Source organism: Macrotis lagotis, chromosome 1 (assembly GCF_037893015.1).
Source record: "Macrotis lagotis isolate mMagLag1 chromosome 1, bilby.v1.9.chrom.fasta, whole genome shotgun sequence".
Taxonomy (NCBI): Eukaryota; Metazoa; Chordata; class Mammalia; order Peramelemorphia; family Peramelidae; genus Macrotis; species Macrotis lagotis.
This window is the reverse complement of record NC_133658.1, coordinates 601170532-601194848: the sequence shown is the minus strand read 5'-3', so window position 1 is coordinate 601194848 and position 24317 is coordinate 601170532. Positions and strand designations below refer to the sequence as shown.

Here is a 24317-nt window from a genome sequence, read left to right as displayed (position 1 = left end):
TTAGTATACATGAAGCTCAAAATGGACAAATGTGTACAAATACACATGCTCATATATATACATATAAATATATAGATTAAAGCAAATATTGTTAAATCCCACAAATGCACAATTTTTTATAGATAATAGTATGGAACCAAATTTCCTTAATTAAAAATGTCTATGTATTTCTCAGTGCATGTGCTCCTAAAGACAGATATTTTGGTAAGAACCCCATGTGTCCAGTCATACAATCTAATGAGTTTAGTGTTGCTAAATTTGCAGATAAGATGCAGAGCAATTTACCAGCACCCTCATGCCTTGGGGTGTAATCCTGACCTACTGAGCCTTGTGTAATAGTTATCCTTCAAATTCCAGCTTGTTTTAAGCCTGTAGATAGCCTCACAACAAACAACAATAACCAAAACAGAGCAAACTACTCAGTTATTCTAAAAGAGGCACCCTAGGGAGAATGAAGGTAGGTAATATTTAAATAAAGATTAAAAGTACTATAACCATGTGGACTCTGATAGAACTGGTTTGTCCTACAATCCTTCCTTTCTCTTCTCTACAATAACCTAGAAGTCACAGATCAGATTTCAAGGTCAACCCTCTCCATAAAAAGAGGTATAGCTCTGACATTCCCTCTAATGTAGTAGATAGTGACAAAATTGATTTTAAAATATCAATAGAAAATAATTCAAAAGGAATCAAACAATGGTCAAGCATGGAAAAGTCTTTAGTATTTGACAGTCACTGTGTTGTGTGCTGGAGAAATTAATACAAAGAATGAAAACAATCACTCCTCTCAAGTTTCTGTTCTAGTAGAATCAATGTGCACCTGCCTTTCAAGAGACAGAACTGAGAAGGAAGAGACAAGAAACTATTTGCAAGATTCCTATTTGCGAATTCTATGGGTCAAATGAAATCTTTCCATTTGGATCAAAAGTATTCACTTCTGTCAAAAGACTATCAGTCTCTATTTCAGTTTTTCTCATGAGTTGAGATAAAAATCCCTGCCCAATGAGATTGCCCTTAAAAGTGAAAGCATTCATTAGAAATTTGAAATACTCTACAAATGTAATATATTATTTGTGTTTAAATGGTGGTTGACATGATAAGAATGAGTACATTTGGGGATAAAGATTAATAATGGTCAGTGCTTGGGGCAGCTAGGTGGCGTAGTGGATAAAGCACCAGCCTTGGAGTCAGGAGTACCTGGGTTCAAATCTGGTCTCAGACACTTAATAATTACCTTAGCTGTGTGGCCTTGGGCAAGCCACTTAACCCCATTTGCCTAAAAAAAAAAAATAATGGTCAGTGCTTTGGAGGAGGTGCCATGAAGGAATGAGTTCAATTTCTAGAGAAGTGTGAAATGTTAATTGAAGTGTGAGGGCTTTTGAATTGTAGCCTAGATGTTGCCAGTTTATGTCCTAGAATGCCAAGAATCCAAAAAATACTAGTTCTGGAGTCAAGAGACTTGAGTTCACATCCTACCTCTGACACTATCTTTATGACTCCAGACTTTATGACTCCCTAGATCTCAATTTCCTCAATTTCCAAAATCATTCAATCAATAAGTATTTGTTTGGTGCCTACAATGCACCAGGCATTGTGTTAAGTGTGGGTTGAACTAGATAGTTTCTGAGGGTCTTTTCTCAAAATTTATGATCCTTTGATCCTGTGATCCCATATATAAAGGTTACCAGAGTTTAATTACATCACACAGACACAGGTTTACAGTCATTTAACATGTATTCCAATTTCTCTTCTGTACTGTACTGATGATGACCACAAGCTTTCAAACATATCCTTGAGATATTTATTTTTATTCCTCTCTACCTTGACTAGGATAAGTGTCTACTATAAATAGTCACTGAATCATGCTAAGGAATGGGGAGAAGTAAGAACCAAAAACCTTTTGGTTTCATATGTTGGAGAACACAGAGAATTTTCTGATGCATATGTAAACAATACAGGTTTCCAACTGATTGACAGATCGATGAAAATACTAATGAAAAATTGGACAATTCATTTGGGATATTGAATCTTTTAACTTCCTGGGAATCTGGTGTCTTACCTTTTAGGGAATCTGGGCACAATGGCATCCATTCCTTTTTGTTTTGTATTCATTTTAAAAAAGTACTGCTTCACCAAAGGAAAGATTCTTTTGAATGGTGGAACTTCAGATACTATGTCAGTAGTTTGATTATGTCAGTTCCCCCTACTCAATAAATACCAGATTCAAATGAAAAATGTTCTGTTTGGTACCTAAAGCCTTCATGACACAGCCCCCTCTCATCTTTCCAGTCTTCTTACACCTTACTTCTTAACACATACTCTTCCATCCAGTGATACCAGCCTTCTAGCTGTTTCATGAATAAGACACTCCATCTCTTGGCTACAGGCATTTTCTCTGGCTGTCTCCCATTTCTGAAATGTTCATCTCTGATTACTGACCACCTTGACTTTCTTTAAGTTCCAAGTAAAATCTCATCTCCTACAGGAATCTTTCCCCAACTTCTCTTAGTTGCTGTGCCTTTTCTCCAGTAATTCTTATTTATCATTGATAGAGCTTGCTTTGCACATTTGTTTGCATGTTATCTCCTCTGTTAGATTGTAAGCTCCTTGAGGTCAGTGACTGTCTTTTGTCTCTTTCTGTGCCCCCACTACTTGGCACAGTGGCTGGAACATTAATGAATGTTCATTGAATGAAAGAATGGAATGAGTAACCAATCTCATAAAAAATAAACTGTAACCTACTCTACCTGTGTATAAGGCCATCTTGGCTGAAATAATTTGGCTAGAATCTTTGAATGAAAGAGAGGGCTGCACAGGAACTTCCTAAATCCTAGATGGGACTGTCTTGTCTGAGTAGGGAGCAGTGGCATAGCAAGAGAGAGCATTCCCATCAATTTCTCCACAGGTATCTCTCAATAGAGACGACTCAACTTGCTTTTGGCAGTGTCTTTTTCCTCACTGTCAGATGTACATCTCTAACTGATAGGAAAAGACCTGTCGGAGTACCATGAAGCTCAGCGTGATCATGGAAGGCTTCATCAAGAAAATTCTGCAAAAGAAATGCTGATACCCAAGGGTCTATAGGCAAAATGTCAAAATATACTGAATCAGAAAGTTAGACCCTTAGCTAGTGAGTGTCAGAGCAGAGATTCAATCTCCTGTCCTCGACCTCCAAATGCAGATTTTATTCCCTGCATTCTGCCACCAAATTATGGGGGATATTTATTTCTCTGAGCTTTGATTTCCTTATCCATAAAATGATTCCATCTCTCATGGTTTATAATTTTATGTTTGGATCCACAGTTCAAGAGCTTCAAGAAATTCCAAACACATACAGTGTTCCCATTGCTCCAGTCACCCCTGCTGTTTAGTCTAGATTTTAAATAGTTGAATTCTTCCTCCACAGTGAGAAATGGGTCTCATCTATTCAGCAGAATGGATGGCAGAGGGTTGAAAAATTCTTGCCAATGACTATGTAAATAGTTTTGTTTTTTTTTTTCCCCTAATGCAGATGCATCTCCTGTTGATTTTATCTTGTTTATGCTTCTCCACAGGAGAGGACAGCAGATTGTTCTTCATTTCTTTATTTAATGATATTTATCATCTTAGTAACATGTACAGTTTTAGGCCAGCAGGATGTGAACTCTGTGAGCCAAAAACCAAGCACCAGGATAGGTCAATGATTTCCCTTAACTGCAGGCCCACCCTCTCAGCATGCAATCAAAGTTAGCCTTCCACTTGATGAGTCAGGTTAAGGGATAAAGGAAAACAGCTTTCTACCATCTTTAATTGTTGATTTATAAGAAAGATACTGTCTTAGCCCACATGGCAGCCTTGGTTGTCTGTTTTTAGTGATTTATTGTTATGGAAGGAAAAAAAAAAGAGTCCCACAGCTGCTAGTATTTCTTATCCTAGACTCTTATTGGCAAAATCAGTGCAACAATAATTGTGCAGAAGAGAATTAGACAAGTTCCAAATCTGAGGTCATCTTCTAATCAGCAATCATTCTTGCAACTTTAACAGAACTTGGAAGCCAGAGCCCACACTGGACCTCAAGGTCTCTAACTTCTGGCTGAACCTGTAGTCAGTTGTTTGTTTTAAAAGTAGCTGAAATGATTTTTTTAAAGTCAATAAGTACTTAGAAAAAATCTGTATTCAATGATATCTTTAAAGAGCATGTCTACTTAGCTGCCTCATGGGGATTGCTGCTCCTCAACCCATAATAACTAAGGAAGATGTTTTTGTTGGCTCTTTCATTAAAAATATATCTTGTTTGTGTTGACTAGAGAAAATGTTAAAAACAGATATTTCTGAACAAACAAAATGGTTGAGTCAGCTCTCTATAGCCAGAGAATGGATTTTCATCCTGAAAACAGGGGAATCTTCTATTCTTTACAGAAATAAGGATGTATCCCTGGGCTATCTGTTTGCCATGGGACCTGGACTTGGGCAAAGAGTAAACAATCTCAGCTGGTGATAATAATGGTGACATTTTTTTGTCCTTTGTTCTCAGGAAACCTAGACATTAGATGCCATGACAGGCAAGTGAATTGGATTAGAGTGGGGAGGGGGCAGGGTGTGCTGTATTAAGGCCAACCTCACTTTCTCCTCTGGAGCCATTTGGGTCCAGTGGCCAGATATGAAACAGGAGAATAGGAGATAGCCCTAGATGACAAAAAAAATCAGGGTTAAGTGACGCCCCCCAAACCACAGGCTAGTAAGTCTGAGACTGGATTTGAACTCAGTTCCTCCTGGTTTCAGCATTGACTTGCCCAAAGAGTAAACAAGCTACCCACCCAATGAATGATTTGGCCGACAGGTATTATAGAGACACACACATTCAGGGCCTTTTTAACACTTCAGCTTGGATGTGGGCTGGACTGGTTTTTGTCAGTATCACATAGAAATAGCCCAAGAACCCCATTTCCCCTGACATATATGCAATAAAAAGCTGGTAGGGTAACGAAACAGCTGTATTCAGAGATTTCATAGATATTGAAAAGGTCCTTTAACCCTTCAAATATCTTCCCCACTAATGACTGAAATAATGCCATTCCATAATGGTTACTTTTTTAAGGGTAAATATTAATCTCTTCCAGATACTTCTTTAAAATATAAATGCCAGGGGCAGTTAGGTGGCCCAGTAGATAAAGCACCAGCCCTGGAGTCAGGAGTACCTGGGTTCAAATCTGGTCTCAGACACTTAATAATTACCTAGCTATGTGGCCTTGGGCAAGCAACTTAACCCCATTTGCCTTGCAAAAAAAACCAAAACAAAACAACCTAAAATATAAATGCCCCATGGAAGGGGATACAATAAATCCTCAATTACATTCTATGAAATGAGTTTTATCAAAATTTACTCCTCAAGAGAAGGATCCTGTGGCAAAATTAGAATATTAAGTACCCAAAGTCAGGAGGAACTAAATAATGAAACAGGATATAAGAAATGGAAATTGTGTGAACCTGGGGGGTGGAGAAGTGGCATGAAAGAAGGAATTTGGAAAAAAAAAAAGAATCAGATTCCAAAGACAAATCATTGAATTCATAATTTTTTTATAACATTTCTAGGGACTAAATCTTTTCTCTCATTTATTGAAAAATTGACAAAGGAATATATCCTAAAAGTACAACTTCACGAAGAAGCAGAAGTAGAAACAGAAGAAGAAATAGAAGGAAAAGGACAAGAACAAGAACAAGAAGGAAGAGGAGGAGGAAGGTGGGAAGCACCTTGTCATTTCTGACAAGGTCACAAAGATGTAAGTATATCCTGAATCTTTGTTGTATACACTTTAAAATTTAATTCAAGTGTTACAACTAGAGGAGACTTAAGGATTCTCTGGCTTGTGTTCCTTATTTGACAGGGAAGGAAAGAAAAGTTCAGAGATACTGGGTGGTTTGCAAATGGTCACAAAGCTTGCTTAAACTCTTGGGGTTTATGAGATGGTGATAATGATCACAGTTCAGTGGAAAGAGCACCGCTTTTATAGACTGGAGACACTCTATCAAAGGCCTTCCTCTTGAGGAGAATGCTGTAGAAATAGACTAACTAACCCATTCAAGTTGCCTGGCTTGTAATTGCATGTTGATCCAAAATGACTACAATGAATGGAACTAAGACTAATCCAAAATAAAGAGTGTTATCTTATGACACCGAGCATCCACTCAGATACACAAATTAGGAGCTTTTCTGATAGCTATGTTTATGGTGCCAAGTTGGCAAGCCCTTGTTCTGTTGGGTTCTTTGAACCATCAGAGTGGAGATTTGGCAGTAGGAGAGCACTTTTTTGGTAAGTGGCAAGGGCTTTCAAGCTTTAAAGGAAAGTAGGGGCTCCAGTCAAATTTCAAGAAGATTCAGAGTATATGCAAGGCATTGTGGGGATACAAAAAAGCAAAACAACAAGCATTTATTAAATTCTTACTGTACAATAAGCATTGTACTAAGTGCTAGGAAAACAAGGAAAGGCAGAAGCAGTTCTTGCCCTCAAGGAGCTCACTTCTAATTGGGGAGATGACATGTCAATTAGTAGTTCTATACAAACTATATACAGAACCAATGAAAGATACTCTGTAAAAACAGGTACTAACAAGGCAGTGAGGGGAAGGGAGGCAGGGGAGATCTTTTACAGAAGATGGAATATGATCTGAGACTTGAAAAAAGCAAGGAAAACAGATGCCTATTATCACCAATATTATCCAATATTGTTAGAAATATTAGTTTTAGCAATAAGAGAAAAAAAGAAAATGAGGGAATTAGAATTGGGAATGAAGAAACAAAATGCTCATATTTTGCAGGTGATGATGGTATACCTAGAGAACCCAGAAACTTTAGCAAAGTTGCAAGATATAAAATAAACCCAAATAAATCCCCAGAATTTCTATATATTACTAAAAAGATGAAAGAGAAATGCCATTTACAATAACTTCAGACTACATAAAATATTTGGGAGTCTATCTGCCAATGCAGACTTGGAAACTCTATGAAAATAACTATAAAATACTCTTCACACAAATAAAATCAGATCTAAATAACTATGCAAGTATCAACTGTTCATGGTTAGGCTAAGCTAATGTAATAAAAATGACAATTTTACCTAAATTAAACTGCTTATTTAGTGCCATACCAATCAAAATTACCAAAAAATACTTTAGTGAGATAGAAAAAATATTAGCTAATTTATTAATTTCATATGAAGGGATTTAATGAAAAATGCAAAAGAAGTCAGTTTAGACATATCAGATCTAAAATTATATTAGAAAGTATCAGTTATCAAAACTGTCTGGTGCTGACTAAGAAATAGAATGGTGTATCAGTGAAACAGGTGCAGAAGAGACAGCAGGAAATGATTTATAGTAATCTGCTGTTTGACAAACACAAAGATTCCAGTGTCTGGTATAAAAACTGTTTGGAAAACTGGAAAATAGTATGACAGAAACTAAGCTTCATTAACATCTCACACTTCATACCAAAATAAGGTCAAAATGAGTATAGAATTTAGGCATAAAAGACAATATTATCAGCAAATCAGGAGAATAAGGAATAGTTTAGAGAACATTATAAAAAACAAACTGGATATTTTTTATTAAATCAAATTAAAAAGCTTTTGTACAAAAAACCCACTGTAACTAGATCAAAAGGAATGTACTAAATTGGGAAACAATTTTTACAACTAGTGTTTCTGAAAAAAAGTGTTTCTAAAATAAATAGAGAACTGAGTCAAATTTATTAAAAAAAAACCAAATAATTCCTCAATTGACAAATGGTCAAAGGATATACAAAGGTAATTTTCAGGTGAGGAAATCAAAGCTATCAAGAGTCATATGAAAAATTGCTCTAAATCATTACTGATTAAAGAAATGCAAATTGAAGCATCTCTGAGGTACCACCTCACACCTCTCAATTGGCCAATATGACCAGAAGGGCAATGATCAATGTTGGAAGGGATGCATTGTTGGTGAAGCTGTGAACTCATCCAACCTTTCTGGAGAGAAATTTGGAATTGTGCCCAAAGGACAACAAAAATGTGCATGTCCTTTGATCCAGCAATACCACGCCTGGGTCTACATACTGAAGAGATCATGAAAAGGGGTAAAAACATCACTTTTACAAAAATATTCATAGAAACTCTGTGGTAGCAAAGAATTGGAAATTAAGGGGATATCTATCAATTGGGGAATGGTTGAATAAATTGTAATTTATATATGTGATGGAACACTATTGTTTTATTAGAAATCAGGAGGGATGAGATTTCAGAAAAACTTGGAAAGATTCATAGCAATTGATGCTGAGTGAGATGAGCAGAACCAGAAGAACATTACACACACTAACAACAGTATGAGGTGATAATCAACCCTGATGGACTTGGTCATTCTATCAATGAAATAATTAGGGACAATTTTAGGGGATCTGTGGTGGAGAATACCTTCTGTATCTAGAGAAGGAACTGTGGAGTTTAAATGAAGACCAAAGAGAAATATCTTCAATTTTTAAAAGTTGTCATATTTATTACATAATTTTTCTGTCTCTAATGGTTTCTTTCTTCCTTTTGGATCTCTTGCTTCTCTCAACACATTCAATTTATATCTATGTGTATCATGGAAACAAATGTGAAGACTATATCAGAGTGCCTTATGTTGGGGGAGTGAGAAGGGGAGGGAGGGAGGGAGGAAATTCAAAATCTTGCCAAAAAATGATTGGTAGAAACTACCATTGTATGTAATTGGAAAAACAAATAAAATATTTATATAATTTTCTTTAAAAAGCCAAGAGATGGTGGTCCAGCTAATTTCTGAGCATGGAAGATCAAGGTGTGCTGCTTGTTCATTGTTGTTCAGTTATTTCAGTCATGTCTATCTTTTGGTGGTCTCATTTAGGGTTTTCTTGGCAAAGACACTAGAGTGGTTCATCATTTCCTTCTCCAGCTTATTTTTGCCTTTACTATATCTGCTTTGTCACTAGCTGCCCATTGCAAAGGAATAGAGTTGGGAAATGTACTATGAGTGATGAATCGAAAGTATAGTATAGGACAGAGAAGCTGATTAATAAAGTTTTTGGAAGGCAATAAATTGTAAGAAAACTGGAAAGGGGCAGATTGTGGAGGACTCCAATCACCATGCATTTAGAACAATAAATAGAATTAAAAGGACATTGAAAATCATTAGTCCAACTTCCTCATTTTACAGATGAGGAAGTTGATATCCAGATTTATTTAATGATTTGCTTAAGATCACATCAAGGCAAACCCCAAAAGATTTGAACCCAGGTCCTCTGACTTCAAAATTTATTCTTTACCTTTGGTCCTATGTTGTTTCCCTCACTTTATAGGGAGTACACTGGAAATGAGAACAAAGAACACTGGGTCTTAATCCCAGGTCTTCCTGCCTTGTTATGTGACCTTGGATAAGTCAAGCTCATGAGATGATAGGACTTAGATGATGAGACTTAGAAGTGAAAGGTATTTTATATCTCTGTGCCTCAGTCTTCCTATCTGAACTAAGAATAATAGTCATTGGGTATATTTAGGTGGTGTTTTATGGCTACAGAGGATTTAAAAAAACTCATATTTAAATATTTCTTCAAATATTTATCCCACAATAATCTTATAGGACTAAATGCTGTAAATAGCTTTTAACTTTATTTTACAAACACAGTTGGAAAATGTCAGATCCTGGATCTGAATCTAGTTTTGCTGACTACAAATCTAGTAGTCTTTCCATTACCTGATTACTTATCTTCTCATTTGATAATTGTACCAACTGTTCATAAGGTAACTAAAATAAATATCATAACGCACTATGTTTCAGTAGCTAAGTGACCAGCTGGGCCTGGAATCAAAAAGACTTGTCTTTCTGAATTCCAATCTGGCCTCAGTCACTTAACAGATATGTGACCCTGGACAAGTCATTTTACCCTGTTTGCCTCATTTCCTCATCTATAAAATGACTTGGAAAAGGAAATGGCAAACCACTCCAGTATCTTTGCCAAGAAAACTCAAACCAAGATCACAAAGATCCAGATATGACTGAAAAACAACAATAAAAATACCCCCCATGTTACAAATGAGAAAACCAAGACTCAGGGAAATTAGGATTTACCCACAGTCACATGGTAATTGAGGCAGCATTTGAATCCTGACCTCTAACACTAAATTCTGTTGTCTTTCCAAGATAAACATGACTCATCCCACCTCCATTGGAACACAGTGTGGATAAATGAGATCATAGATGTGACAATGTTTTGGAAAGAAGGTTGTTTGGCAGTACTCTTCATTTCCCCAGTCTGACTTCATTGGAAGGACTGATGAAGCATATATACAGAGATTTCCTAAATCGTTTTTTTTTCTAGAACCAGCAAAACATTGTACCTTATCTTTCCCTATTCCCCATCCTGGCTCCTGGCTTCTATGTACAGATGTCCCTGTAAACAAAATGAAACAAAACAATCAGTGTCATTGGTCTGAACTCTTTTTATGCAGCTCCAGATACCATTCACAGCCCTGGATCAGCTAAATTTGGAACTTTCTCTATTGAAATCTTTTCAAAACATTAGCTATATCTCAGAAAAAAAGGTCGTGCTGGGCAGTCTTATAACCCCAGGGATGCAGATGTGACCAGATAGACATGGAAATCTATTTTTGGCCCACCTATAGCTGTGGTATTGAGCATGTCCCCTATTTTATGATTTGGGAAGAGTATCAGAATTGGCTCTGGTTAAATTTGGATGGAAGGCCACCTGGGGATGCCAGATGCTACAGGTTTGAGTGATAATCTAGTGAGTAGAAAGAACTCTGTCCTACTCTGTCCTGGATTCTGGTCCTAGCTTTTCATAAATTCATTGTTTGATGTGTTTTCATCCTCCTCCTTTGTCAGATTAAAGAGTTAGACTGTGTTTCCAATGAAGAATACCACAGTTGTAGGATTTACAAACATCAAGCAATGAATTTATGGAAAAGCTAGGACTAGAATCCAGGTATTGTACGACAGAGCTCTTTCTACTACTTCTACTCTTTCAGTTAATGACTACAAAACAATTCCCCTTAGCAAAGTAGTAACCAGTGTTTATACTCTGGGGGCAGCCAGGTGGTAGAGTGGATAGAGCACTGGTCTTGGAGTTCGAATCCAAGCTCAGACACTTGTCACTTACTAGCTATGTGACATTTCAGTAAGTCACTTAATCCTGATTGCCTCAAATGCAGGGCCATCTCATCCTAATTCATGTCTGACCATTAGACTCAGATGACTCTGCAGGAGAGGGTGAGGCTGGTGACTTAGTACAGCCCCCCCCCACTCAAATCCAATTTATGTGCTTGTCATGGCATCACCTCGCCTCCCTGATGTCATGGGCTTCTTCTATAATGAAGTACAATCATCATCATCATCATTTTTATGCTCTGACATCTTAATTTCAACTATCATCTGACTTTACAAATTAAATACTATCCATTCTCCACACTCCTAAGGAAATGCAAAATGTATACAGATAAATAATAAATAGTAATTTGATAAATGGTTTGTTTGGAGAGGGTGCCAACTGAGCTGACTCTTTAAGGAAGAAAAGGATTCTAGAAACAGAGTTAAAGAAATGCATAGGCCAATACTAATGTGAAGGAACAGACCCTGGAGACACACTGTTGAGATTGGGGAATACCAAGGAGTCAAATTTATCTGAAATTTAGAGGAAAAAGAAGCCTGACCAGAGAGATTGGGACCAGATTGAAACCTAAATATTCTAGCCTAGAAGCAATGGAGAGCAGCTGTCATGACCTTTCTACCATAGAGTCCCTAAAGCAATAGATGCAGTGCCCCATGCAGAGTAGGAATTTAGTAAAGGCTTTCTGACTGATCAAATGATTTCAGGAAGACTGGTCCCTCTCTCAGGTTGAGCTTTTATGATACCAAAGGAAATTAGGCCTCCCTACTTGGACTTCTTCCCTATCACTAATTCCCAGATAAGTCTTCTACTGAAGACATCAGGCTATATATATATATATATATATTTTTCAGTATCCCCCTTGGCATCCAAAGTCAAAAAGGATTTCCATGCTCAAGGGCTTCTAAATGTGATGATTGCTCGAGCTACTCCTCCTTCAATCCTCTTGCACCATGTCTGAAATTTGGGGCTGACAAAATGATGAGAGAAAGGTCTGGGTTTCTGAATAGTCCACTCCTAAAATCAGTATTATAGAGGAGCAAGACTGTTTTAGGAAATTAACTTCATCTCTAATATATAAAGAGTCCACTAGTTCTCAGTTTCAGAACCTTGCTGACCATTACTAATCTGCTTTGAACTTAGAGAAAAGCTCTCCAAAGAACTTTAGACTGTCTCAAGCTGGTTGTAAAATTTCATTCAAACATTCTTTTCTCACTAATGTAGGGCTCTTGGGGCAATGGAGCCTCACTATCTCCCAATTGTAGAAATAATCAACCTTTTCTGCTCAAAACCTCACAGAAACATAGACTCATGGAAATCTATTAGACCTGTTGGGAAGGGAAATTCTGAGTGAATTTTGTTAAATGCTTGAAACGGAACAGAAGAAGTGCCTTTCTAGTAAACAGTCCTCAAAACTGTCCTGTATCAAATCAAAGGTGATTTTTTTTTCTGTAATCTTACTCCATATAGCTTATTCATAAATCCTATGAGTCACTCTGGGCTTAAAATTTTTTTATAGAAACACTCAGGTTATCATTGAAATATCAAATTTCTTTCATTCTTGAAGATAGGTGCTAGAAACTCCAAGCTGATAAATTAAACCCAGCAAAGCACAAACTAAGGAAAGTATATGGTGAAGGGCAAAGAGAGTTCTTAACCTGAAATCCATGAGCCCTGAAAGAATCTGTAAAATAGATTCCAAGGGATCCATGAAATTGGATGGGAAAATACTGTATCCTTATTTTCACTAATATTTGATTTATTTTGTAATCCTATGACTTTTTTTTAATTTTCTGCATTTAAAAACTATGAAAACGAGTCCATAGGCTTCACTAGATTGAAAAAGAAGTCCATGACAGAAAAAAAATTAACTAATTCCCATTTGTAAAGGGGAACCAACTGAGGCCTAGAGAAAGTTACTTTCCCAAAGTCACAACTAATCACTGAGAGAAAAGCAATAGAACACATCTTCTACTTCAGTGTCCTTTTCACCATAATACACTGCTATCTTGGAAAACATTGACTTGGGTATCAGAAGGCCTAAATGAAAATTAACTTGCTAGCTAGGTATCCTAAAGTAGAAGAGACAATGTTTTTTTCCTAGGATGTCAGCATGTAAAGGGGGCTGATAGCATTCATTATTCTTCTGCAGTTTAGAAATAAATATCTAGCTTAGTAACTAGATAGTAAGAATAATTAGTTAAAATACAAGCCAATAGATGGTATGTCTCTTATTTCACTTATGAGCAAGAATCCATGTAAGTTTCTCTGTGGCCTCCCTCACCCTTAAATACCTAATCCCTGTGAAAGAGCTGCTTCCCCAAGAATGACCTGATGGTTTCCTAGGTATTCTACAAGAGTCTTTTACTTTTCCTTGACTTCATTTCCCTTAGCTACAAACTGAGAGGACTAGACTAGATAGTCTCAATTCAAAAACCCATAATTCTATGAACTTCTGTCTATCTTGGCCTTATGCTACTTCAGTTCTACCACGTTCCTTCTCAGATATGTCAAAGTAAATAAAAAACATTTCTATTACATTTATCCATTAAATTAAATTTCTATCTATCTTCTATGAAAACTTAATTAAGAAAGGGTTAGAAGAAGAGAAAGGGCTTAGGTGGAGTTGGAGAAAGGATGAAGGAATGCTTGGGGGCAGAGTCCTTCCTAGAAGTGAGATGGGAAAACAAGGAATTTGATCAAGATGTGGCCAGTAGGTGGGGTTTGCTGAAGTACACATAGTAGAAATGTTTGTTGTTTAGCTGAGGAAACTAAGGTACAAGAAGCTTAAATGATTCACTGGTAGTATCTGAAGCAGGATTTGAACCCAAGCCTGCTTGATTCAAGTAGTGTCCCTAGTTTTTTCATCATACTACCTACTCCTTTGGGTATTAGAGTTAGGACTCCAACTCTCAGGCCACTACTACTTCTGTAGGATCACACTGATTTGAGAATTAGGAATGTATGGATGCCCCCACTTTGGCTTTTTCTATTTTTATAATATTTTTAAATTTTATTTATTTAAGGCAATGGGGTTAAGTGACTTGCTCAAGGCCACACAGCTAAGCAATTATTAAGTGTCTGAGGCTGGATTTGAATTCAGATACTCCTGACTCCAGGACCTGTGCTCTATCTACTGCTCCACCTAGCTGCTCCTCACTGACTTTTTCAAGCAACTTCTCCAAGATTTTTAGAAGCAAGGTGGCCTTTACAGATGTAGCACATAGAGGAATAATACTTTATCCAGGTTCATGTAAAGTTTTGTCAACCTTAAAACCCTAGAAAAATGACTGTTTTGCTGCTGCTATTGCTTGTTTAATTGATATTATTTTTTAAAGCCTGGATTGGAGTGGGGTCAAGTGGAGAAGATGATGTTAAGGGCAAGGAATTCCAGCTCTTGGAACACTGTTGATGGTCCTTGCCAAATGTTACACTTACAAAAGTAGGTACATGTGAAAAAAAATATGGCTTTTATATATCAAGTCAGACAACCTATCATATGTCCACTATGCCCCTCCTTTGGAGGGGCCCAACATATGTACAATCAGCCCTAGGGATATGGAGTAGAAATGCTATTTTTTGTATTCCTCCATGGAGACCCTTATCATGGTTTCAACTAGACTCTGTTACCCTGATAACATTTTAAATGTCATCTTTGACTTTTGGTGGGTTTCCACTAAGTGCCAGCCCATTCATTGGTCAAAGTAAAGCAAGAGACAGACTTTGGAGACAGTGACTGGTGTGTGGTTCTGGCCCACTTGCTTGATTAGAATATAAAGTTCATGTTTGTCTTTGAATTTCCAGTCAGTAGGACAGTGCTTGCCACTTAATAAATGACTGCAGATCAATTGATTATTCTACCTCCCTGCTCTCAGATTGATCTCATGGTTTATACCCCCTACCCCCAGCAGAGTAGTTTACAAATAGAGATCAATTCTTAATTAGAGAAATTCCAGCAAACAATTATAAACAATTCTTTGCCTGTAAGTGATATCATGGAATTCACACATGCTACCATCAAGGCCTGATGAAATAAGCTACCTTCATTGAGTATTTAAAAGAGTTATCTTCTGACCTTAAATGTCTTTCCCTGTAGCCAGATTTTCTCATCATAAGAGTCATTCCTTTAAGTTTTACAGTATTATTTCTAGGGAGGGGTGAGGCTGCTAGATGGCACAATGGATAGAGTGTTGGGGCTAGAGTCAGGAAGACTAATCTTTCAGAGTTCAAATTTGACCTCAGACACAACTACCTGTGTGACCCTGGTCAAATTCCTTAAACTTATTTGCCTCAGTCTCTTCATCTATAAAATGAGCTGAAGAAAGAAAATGGCAAATCACTCCAGTATCTTTGGACATAACTGAAACAAATAACAAAATCTACAGGCCCCTAGGGAAGAACAATGTATTAGCCAAGAAGTTAATTCACTCCCATTAACTCCATAGCATGGATTTAGTATATTCAATTAACTCAAAGCTAAGAGCTAGACTTTAAAAAGATGAGATTTTGGATAAAGGTATTTTATAGTAATATGTGGTCAGGAAAGATCTATAGTTGTCTCTGCCAGAACTGAACCTAGCACTTTTCTTGTCTAGAGCAATTCATTTGAGGTTGGGGAAGAAAGGGATCCCAGGAAACCATCAGGTCATTCTTGGGGAAGCAGCAATTTCACAGGGGTTAGTGTGAGAAAGGCCACAGACAAACTTACCTGGAGTCTTGCACATAAGTGAAAAAAAGAGACATACCATCTGTTGGTTTGTAATTTTAACTAATTATTCTTGCTATCTGGTTACTAAGATATTTATTTCTAACCTGCAAAAGAATAATGAATGCTATCAGCCCCCTTTACATGCAGACATCCTAAAAAAAAGACATTTTCTCTTCTACTTAAGGCACTGATCAAGGAAGAAACACTATTAGGGCAACCACCCTGAAGAGCACTAGGTACAGTAAAAGACAGGTGTAGGAGATTGAATGCAAATAGGATAAGGAGTTTCCTAAGACTAACATACCTTCCTTCATTATTTGGCCAACACCAAAAGTTACTATTCACTAGGACCTCAGAGTTGCTGGGGGGCTTTTCCCCTCTCAGGAGATACCAGCAGGCAAGAATGAGTAAGCCATCATCCAATAGAGATGAGCTTTTACAGGAGAGAGGAATGGAAAATGCCTAATGCTACTTAGGAAAAAAGACTGAAGCCCAGAGACATCTTTGGTTTTCACTTTATCTCTCAAATGCAGTAGATCTGACAGCCTAATTTGGTAATTAAGAGAAAAAAATGGCCCTTAATTCATTCTGAGGAGAACACTTCTTTCCCACTGACAGAATGAACCCCAAAAGGATCTGGAAGTGTGGATTAATGACTTCATTAAGAATATCCTTAACTTAGCATAGAAGGAAATACTACTGACTTTCAACATCTGGAAATGGAGCACAGCTGCTAGCGCACAAAGCAAAGCCATCCTTCTAGAGTTGAAGCCAGTAGCATTCTATATGGGGTGATTTTAGGAGATCCCAGTGAGGCCCCTACTCCCCTAAATACTCCCCCCCACCCCAAACGATCACCCAGGACTGAAATCTTGGCTCCAAAGGACATGTTTTTCATTCCACAAGCAGGCATAAAGATTATAATTTGAAAGTTCCTAGAAGAAACACAATGGCTTAACATTTGCACTGAGTAAAGGACTAAAAACAGATATTTCCTTGAAAATGTGTTGTTGTTGTTGTTGTTTTGGGGAAAAGCACATCCTAACAGAACTGCACTTGATACCTGAAAGTTTGGAGTGGAGGGAAGGAAGGGGCAAAAGACAGGGAAAGGCATATCTTGGGGAAACTTCCCTGAGGGGAATGAAATAGGATCTCTTTCAGTTCTAAATTCTATGGTCCAGTGTCATTTCTCACCAATAATATTTGCTCCTAGGGTACCACAAACTTCATCTAGAAATAAGTAACACAAAACATTGCTACAGGGGATCTGCAATGGGGGCAGGTGGAGAGGCATCACTCACCTGAGATATGGTCACCAGGGAAGGAAGCAGGCCACCTAGGAAATGACTGTTCTAACTCTAAACACATACATTTATTTATGTAGGTGTATGTATTATTTTTATTTTTTGGATTAGGTGCAAAGTTCTGTGCTAAAGGACTGCAAATACTTTTAGCTCTGGGGCATAGGACTCTCTATGCTCAGGTCCCTGGGCCAAAACTGTAGCCATTGTGCTCAATTTTTAGAAGGGTAATCTTCCTAAAAAAGTTGGAATGATAGGGGCTGCTAAGTGGCATAGTGGATAAAGCACCAGCCTTGGAGTCAGGAGTACCTGGGTTCAAATCCGGTCTCAGACACTTAATAATTACCTAGCTGTGTGGCCTTGGGCAAGCCACTGAACCCCATTTGCCTTGCAAAAACCTAAAAATAAATGTTGGAGTGACCCAAGAATTTGGAACCATTTTTGGCCAAACCCAAGAGGGCTTCAGGACCTGGAACCTGGAATCCTTTGAAATTGATATTAGATTGTAAATCCCTTATGAAAAGGAATTGTTTTATTCTTTGAACTGATATCCCCCCCTCAGCCTTATACATTGCCTCACTCATAGTTGGCTTTTGATAAATGCCTATTGATTGATTTATACAGTTATCTCTCATGCCTGGAACTCATGCCCCCCCACACACACACAGTCTCTCTCTGTCTATCTTTCTGTCTCTATCTCTGTATCTCTCTGTCTGTCTCTGTCTCTCTGTCTCTGTCTCCAGCTCTCTCTCTCTCCATCCTCCCTGTCCCTCTCCTCCCTCCCCTTCCCCTTCCCCTTCCCTCTCTCTCCTCGATTCTCTTCTTCCTTCTTCTCCTCTCTCTCCCCTCTCCTCTCTCCTCCCTCTCCCTCTCCCTCTGCCTCCCCCTCTCCCCCTCCCTCCCCCTCTCCCCCTCCCTCCCTCCCCCTGTCCCTCTCCCTCCCCCCTCCCTCCCCCTCTCTCCCTCTCCCTCCCCCTCTCCCCTCCTTCCCTCTCCCTCTCCCCCTCCCTCCCCCTCTCCCTCTCCCTCCCCCCTCCCTCCCCCTCTCCCTCCCCCCTCTCTCCCTCTCCCTCCCCCTCTCCCTCCCCCTCTCCCTCTCCCTCTCCCTCCCCCCTCTGCCTCCCCCTCCCCTCTCCCTCCCCCTCTCCCTCCCCCTCCCTCTCCCTCTCCCTCTCCCCCTCCTTCCCTCTCCCTCTCCCCCTCCCTCCCTCTCCCTCTCCCTCTCTCTCTCTCTCCCTCTCCCTCTCCCTCCCCCTCTCCCTCCCCCCCTCTGCCTCTCCCTCTCCCTCTCCCTCCCCCTCTCCCCCCCTCCTCCTTCTCCCTCTCCCTCTCCCTCTCCCTCTCCCTCTCCCTCTCCCTCTCCCTCTCCCTCTCCCTCTCCCTCTCCTCCCCCTCTCCCTCCCCCCTCTGCCTCTCCCTCTCCCTCCCCCCCTCTGCCTCTCCCTCTCCCTCCCCCCCTCTGCCTCTCCCTCTCCCTCTCCCTCTCCCTCTCCCTCTCCTCCCCCTCTCCCTCCCCCCCTCTGCCTCTCCCTCTCCCTCTCCCTCCCCCCCCTCTCCCTCTCCCTCTCCCTCTCTCCTCAGCTCCTCTCTGACTTCCCTGGCTTTCTTCAGATCTTACTCACTACTTGACTAAAGTTACTACTTTGGAATTTCTCCAACTGACTTCTCTACCTTGCCCCAGGAAGCTCTAGTTGGTATAAAATCACCCTCCTGCAAGATCATATCAGCCCTGGCTATTCCACCTTATCACTATGTTTTGCCTCTGACTGGAACATGAAGTTGTGAGCTCCTAAGCCACATCCAAGGAGAGAGCTCAGCCCAAACATCACCTCCTTTTCCACCTGGCTACACTTCTGTGAGAGTCTTCTCGGACTGACTTGCCCTCAGTGTCCTCACATCAGGTACCACCTTCCTATAAGAGTTCCCCTCTGTTTTTTAGTTTTCTTTGGGGTGTTGCATCCCTCATTAGAGGATAAGCTCATTGAGAGCATGGACTCAAATTCACTTTCTGTACCTGCATTGCTAGCATGTAGCACATGTCATTATAATAAATGTTTAGTAATTCTTGACAGTCACTGTCTTTTCCAATCCTCCTTAATCTTAGTGTCTGAGATCCTCACCCATTTATCTTGTCTATATTTTTATTATATATAATTGTTTCTATATTGCCGCTCCATTAGAATGTGGGCTTGATAGCAGGATCTGTTTTTCACCACATGTTTCATCCTGAGAGATTAATGCAATGCCTACTATCCAGTAGGCAATTAATAAATGTTAGCTGAGTTGACTTAACAACTGACTCTGAGAGATTCCTTTACAGGAATATGGTCTTTATGGAGGGGCTGCCAGATGTTGGATATTCATATCATGGAAAAATATAAACTTCCCATATTTTTAAATGCTATCTTAGGATAAAGATTGCCCTCATATTTTGAGTAGGATAAAGAAAATGGACCTCAAAAAGAGAGGTGTTTTACAATTTAGAGTTCCATTTACTAAATAAAAGGCTACTTCAATCCCAGACTCTGAAAGATTTCATTAGACTCAAGTTGAAAAGCAGACTAATCGGCAAATGTAAATTATGTTTATTGGAAGCTGCTGCTTAGATCTTGTCTGAAGGAAATCACTAACTGGAGAAACAGAACTTCTTGAGCTTGAAATATGTGAAGGGAAAAGGGCTGGTGGCGGTGGAGCCAAAATGGTGGAGAGAAAAGGGCTGATTGCAGTGGAGCCAATATGAACGAGGGAAAAGGACTGGTCCTAGGATCAGGATAGCACTAGATTTGAATTTCCTCTCTGAGGTTAATTTATTGTATGACTAACAAGTCACACAATCTCTTAGATCTCCAGTTTCCTATTCTGTTAAAAGAAAATCAGTCATATTTGCATTATGCATCTCCTAGGAGTATTGCAAGGAAAATACCTTGCAAACATTGACGTGCTATAAAAATGTGAACTTTTATTAAACTCCAGTGATATGGAAGATTCACTGATGCATGAGGTACTGTGTAGTTGCCATCTTCTTCCCCCTCTCCTAGCTAGTAGTTTTTCTCTCTTGACAGAAAGAAATCTTTGCTCCTAATTAAGGAGAGTGCCCTAATTTGTCTTGGAACCTAGGGGTTTGACTAATATGGAAATATGCTAAATACAATTGTATATGTACAACCTATATCAGATTACTCACTGCCATGGGAAGGGGAGACGAAAGGGAGGGTGGAACTCAAAAATTCATAAAAAGATGTGTCAAAACTATCTTTGCATGTAATTGAGAAAAATAAAATAAAATGACATTAAAAATGCACACATTCATCCCCACTACTAATTTGTAAATAGCATTCCCAAACCTTAAATGTCCTTTCCCTACCTCTCTTTATTTTCAAATTCTACTATAATGCCATGTTCCTCCCAAAGCAAGTGGCTTGGGTAGTCTTGGTACCTTTCATTGTGCCTCCAGAGCTTAACTAAATGGTTGACAAATAATAGGTGCTTAATAAAAGCTTGACCCTGACTTGATTTGACTTGGCAAGAGGAGTTGGTAGGTATTTATATAGTGAATTCCTTCCCCAAGTTTTAGCCAAAAGGCTTTGCTCTCCCACAATGGCAGAATTTTCTTAAATCATCTTGGAAATAATTGTGTTTGAATTTCACCAGAATGTATCTAATCTGGAAACTCATTTAAATGAAGTACACAATGAAGTTACCTAGTGAAAGCTTTGCTCTAGAAACCTTTGAGATTTTCTACCCATCTCAGCTGTCCACTTCCTCCTTTTAATCCCTACTATGCTGGAATTTAACAACTTTATCTTTCAAACTAAGCTCAGAAATCCCTCCCTTAAAAAACACTCAAATTCTTGGGTTATAAAATCTTCCCTATGAAGAGACCAAGTTATAATCAATAGGAAAAGATTTCTAGCAACAGTAAGAAATTAGGCAGAATCTATTAATGAATTTTCAAACAAGTTTTACTCAAAATAATCCACCAGAGCAGTCAGAAATGATCAAGAGTTGACTATAGGAGCATTCATTTCAAGGAGATATTAACATTTCTTTTGGAAAAATGGACTCTTTACTGAATTCTATTCAATCTTCATATCCATTCACCCATTCAACAAATTTTCAAAGAATACCCATTTTTTTGTCCCCAGCACTGTAGTCAGTACTATGGGAATACAAAGAAAAAACAGCTCTTATATTGGAGACTAGACTGTTGCTCATGAAAAGTTAAATAATACAATTTGCAACAAGTACCAAATGAATAATATAAACAACAAGTACCATAGGCATTCAAAGGAGAGCAGAGAATATGTTTCAGGAAAAATTTGAAGGAGGTGAACCCTGAAGTCCCTTTCAACCTTTTCAGAGACTCTAGAGAATCTCGTAATGAGGTTGTTTGGAATATTTTTTACAGAGGTTGAATAATGTGGGTAAGCCATGAAGGATATTTACTTAGTAAGGAGGGGTGAGGGTATTCCATGTGGTTGATGCAATAGAAGAAAAGTACACTGTTATAGAATGATCAAAAAGAAAACCCAACTGCCTGGAATGAAGGATTTATAAGTTTTGATCCTAGATTGAGACACTGAGGTCACATTGGGGAGACCCTTGAATGCTAAATTAGGAAGCCTAGCAATGAATGAATGAATTAATGAGCATTTATTAAGTACTTTTTAATACATTCTAAATATTGTGTTAAATGCAGGTAATAAAAATATAAACAAAGACAGTTCCTGCCCTCTAGGAATATTGTGGGCAATCTTTAAAGTCACTTACTTTTAGTTGAGGTTTGGTGTTGGAGCAAAATGAGGCATCAAAAGTTACTGAACAAGTAACAAAGGGAGAGATTTACTTTGCCCTAAACCAGCAAGGATATACAATAAGGATTCAGAAGCACTTAGACTCTCTGGCTGGGTTAATCAGTCACCAGGGTAGAGCAACCTACATGTTCTCAAGTGCCCACTTAAGTCTGAAAAGTAGTGACTAAATGAGCTAGGGAACTTTTATGATCCCTGATTAGGAAACTGCATCTGGAAAGCTGGGACCATATTGCATGGGGGAAGGAAGTTGTCTCAGGGTCAGAGAAGCTTCATCAAGAAACTTATGGTCCTTACATCCCAATAGAGGAAAACAACAAACAGGCTAGTGGAACCTAGGGAGAAGTATTTTAAACAGAAGAGTCAGAATCATGATAGGGTATAAGTCCTTACTAGGAATGGTAGTAATGATGTGATGGAAATGATGGGAATGATAGTGATGATGTGATGATGATAATGGTGAAGATTGCTTTTACAACTACTACTATTGCTGCTGCTGCTCCTCTTCCTACTCTTCTTCCTCCTCCTTCTCCTCCAACTATACCTATTACTATTACTACCATCATTACTACCACCACCACCAGCACTACCACGACCACTACTACTGCTGCTGCTGCTGCTGCTACTACTACTACTACTACTACTATTACCACTACCACTGCCACTACCACTACTGCTACTATTCTACTACTACTACTACTACTACTACTACTACTACTACTACTACTACTACTACTACTCCAACAGTTACTAATACTATTACTAGAAGCAGCAGTAGCAGTATATTATCATATCAACACTACCATTCCTAGGCAGGATTAGATAATAGACTCTATTCAAAGCACTCCTCTTCATCACTAACCCCATATTCTAATAACTCCTATTCCTGCCTATATTTAATCCAACCCAATTTTCCCATTACTTAGCCCATTCCACTGTATCTTTGGAACATTCACCCTATAGTCATTGAATTCTTCAGCTTCCTTGAACTTTTCATACAAATTCCTTTTACTTCTCTTTAATAGAAATCTGAATCTCTCTCCCACTAATGTTGTTGTTTCCCCTGATTCATAGAGTCAGGAGTAGATATGTACATACTTATTGGTCCCTACTGTCACTTTCAGAACATTTCCTAACCAACCAGTGACCTTTCCCCTTTCACGATCCCAATGATATACTTATGCCCCACTTTTTATCCTTTCTGTCATCTCTAAACTTTATTCTTCCAGCAATTTCAGTGACTTCTCCACTGCAATAACTGCCATCATCCTTGAGGACTTCAATATTCATGTTGACAACCTTTCTGACAAGTTGACTACACTATTTCCAATCCCTCTCTTTCCCACCCCACTTCAGCCACATTCTACCATTGTCACAATTTAGATTTCATCATCTCTTAGACTCAGAATCGCATCAGTTCTAAGGGAAATTCTACTCTTCGACCAAAATGGTTTGTTCTTCCACCTCTGCCACTGTCTCATTCTTGTGCAAACTGCTCTTCCACTTATCGTGATCTTTGATCTCTTTTTATAAAGTCCATCTATTCCAATCCATTTTCTCTGTTCTGGCTTCAGTTTTCTCCATGCTCAATTGTAACTCATAGCTTAACACATTAAACGATAACAGTTAAAGTCATTGTCTTCCATTTTTCTGGCTGTCCTTTGTTTCTTTAATGTGTATTCAGCACCCAAACCAAAAACAAAACTTGAGTTCATCCAGATATTGGTCTTTCCCTTTCCTCTTTACTGCGAATCTTGAAAAGTCTGTCTCAGTCAGAAGTTGACACTTTCGTCATAGACTACTCTCTCCTCAATTCCTTCCAACAGGTCCATTACCACTGAGTTTAAACAATTCTCTACAAAGTCATCTATGAGAGCCTCACCACTAAATCAAATGACCTCTCTTCACATCTCATCCTCCTCATCTCTCCAAAGATTTTATGTCTGGTTCCTCATACTTTACTCTCCCTGCTCTCAGTTTTCAAAGATTCCATTGTATCTTAGTTCTCCTACCTCTCTTAAAAGTTCCTCTGCTTCTTTCACTCTTTCTATTCATCCATAACGTCTTAAGAGCTTATGATGTGACAGTCACTGTACTGAATGCTAGAGATGACAAGAAAGGCAAAAACAGTTCTTACTTCCAAAGAGCTTACATCTTAAAAGAGGAAACAACATGTAGAGAGTTAACCAATAATAATCTCGGTGGGAATATATGTGCAGCTGGATGGTTTGGCAATGGTCTCCTGCAGAAGGGGGAGTTTAAGATAGAGATGATGGAGAACATCCCAATCTTGGGAGGCAGCCAATGAAACAGAAATGGACAGTCCTTTGACAAGAAAAGCAAGGAAA

At 38.7% G+C, this 24317-nt stretch overlaps 1 long non-coding RNA gene across 1 annotated transcript in view; it reads right to left on the bottom strand.

The window, feature by feature from the left end:
- Window positions 1-10235: 10235 nt before the first annotated feature.
- LOC141507366 (uncharacterized) overlaps window positions 10236-24317 on the bottom strand; it is a 479100-nt gene continuing 465018 nt past the window's right edge. Inside the window, exon 8 of the long non-coding RNA XR_012474124.1 lies at window positions 10236-10417. This is a non-coding gene — a long non-coding RNA (uncharacterized LOC141507366). The remainder of the gene's footprint in view (window positions 10418-24317) is intronic.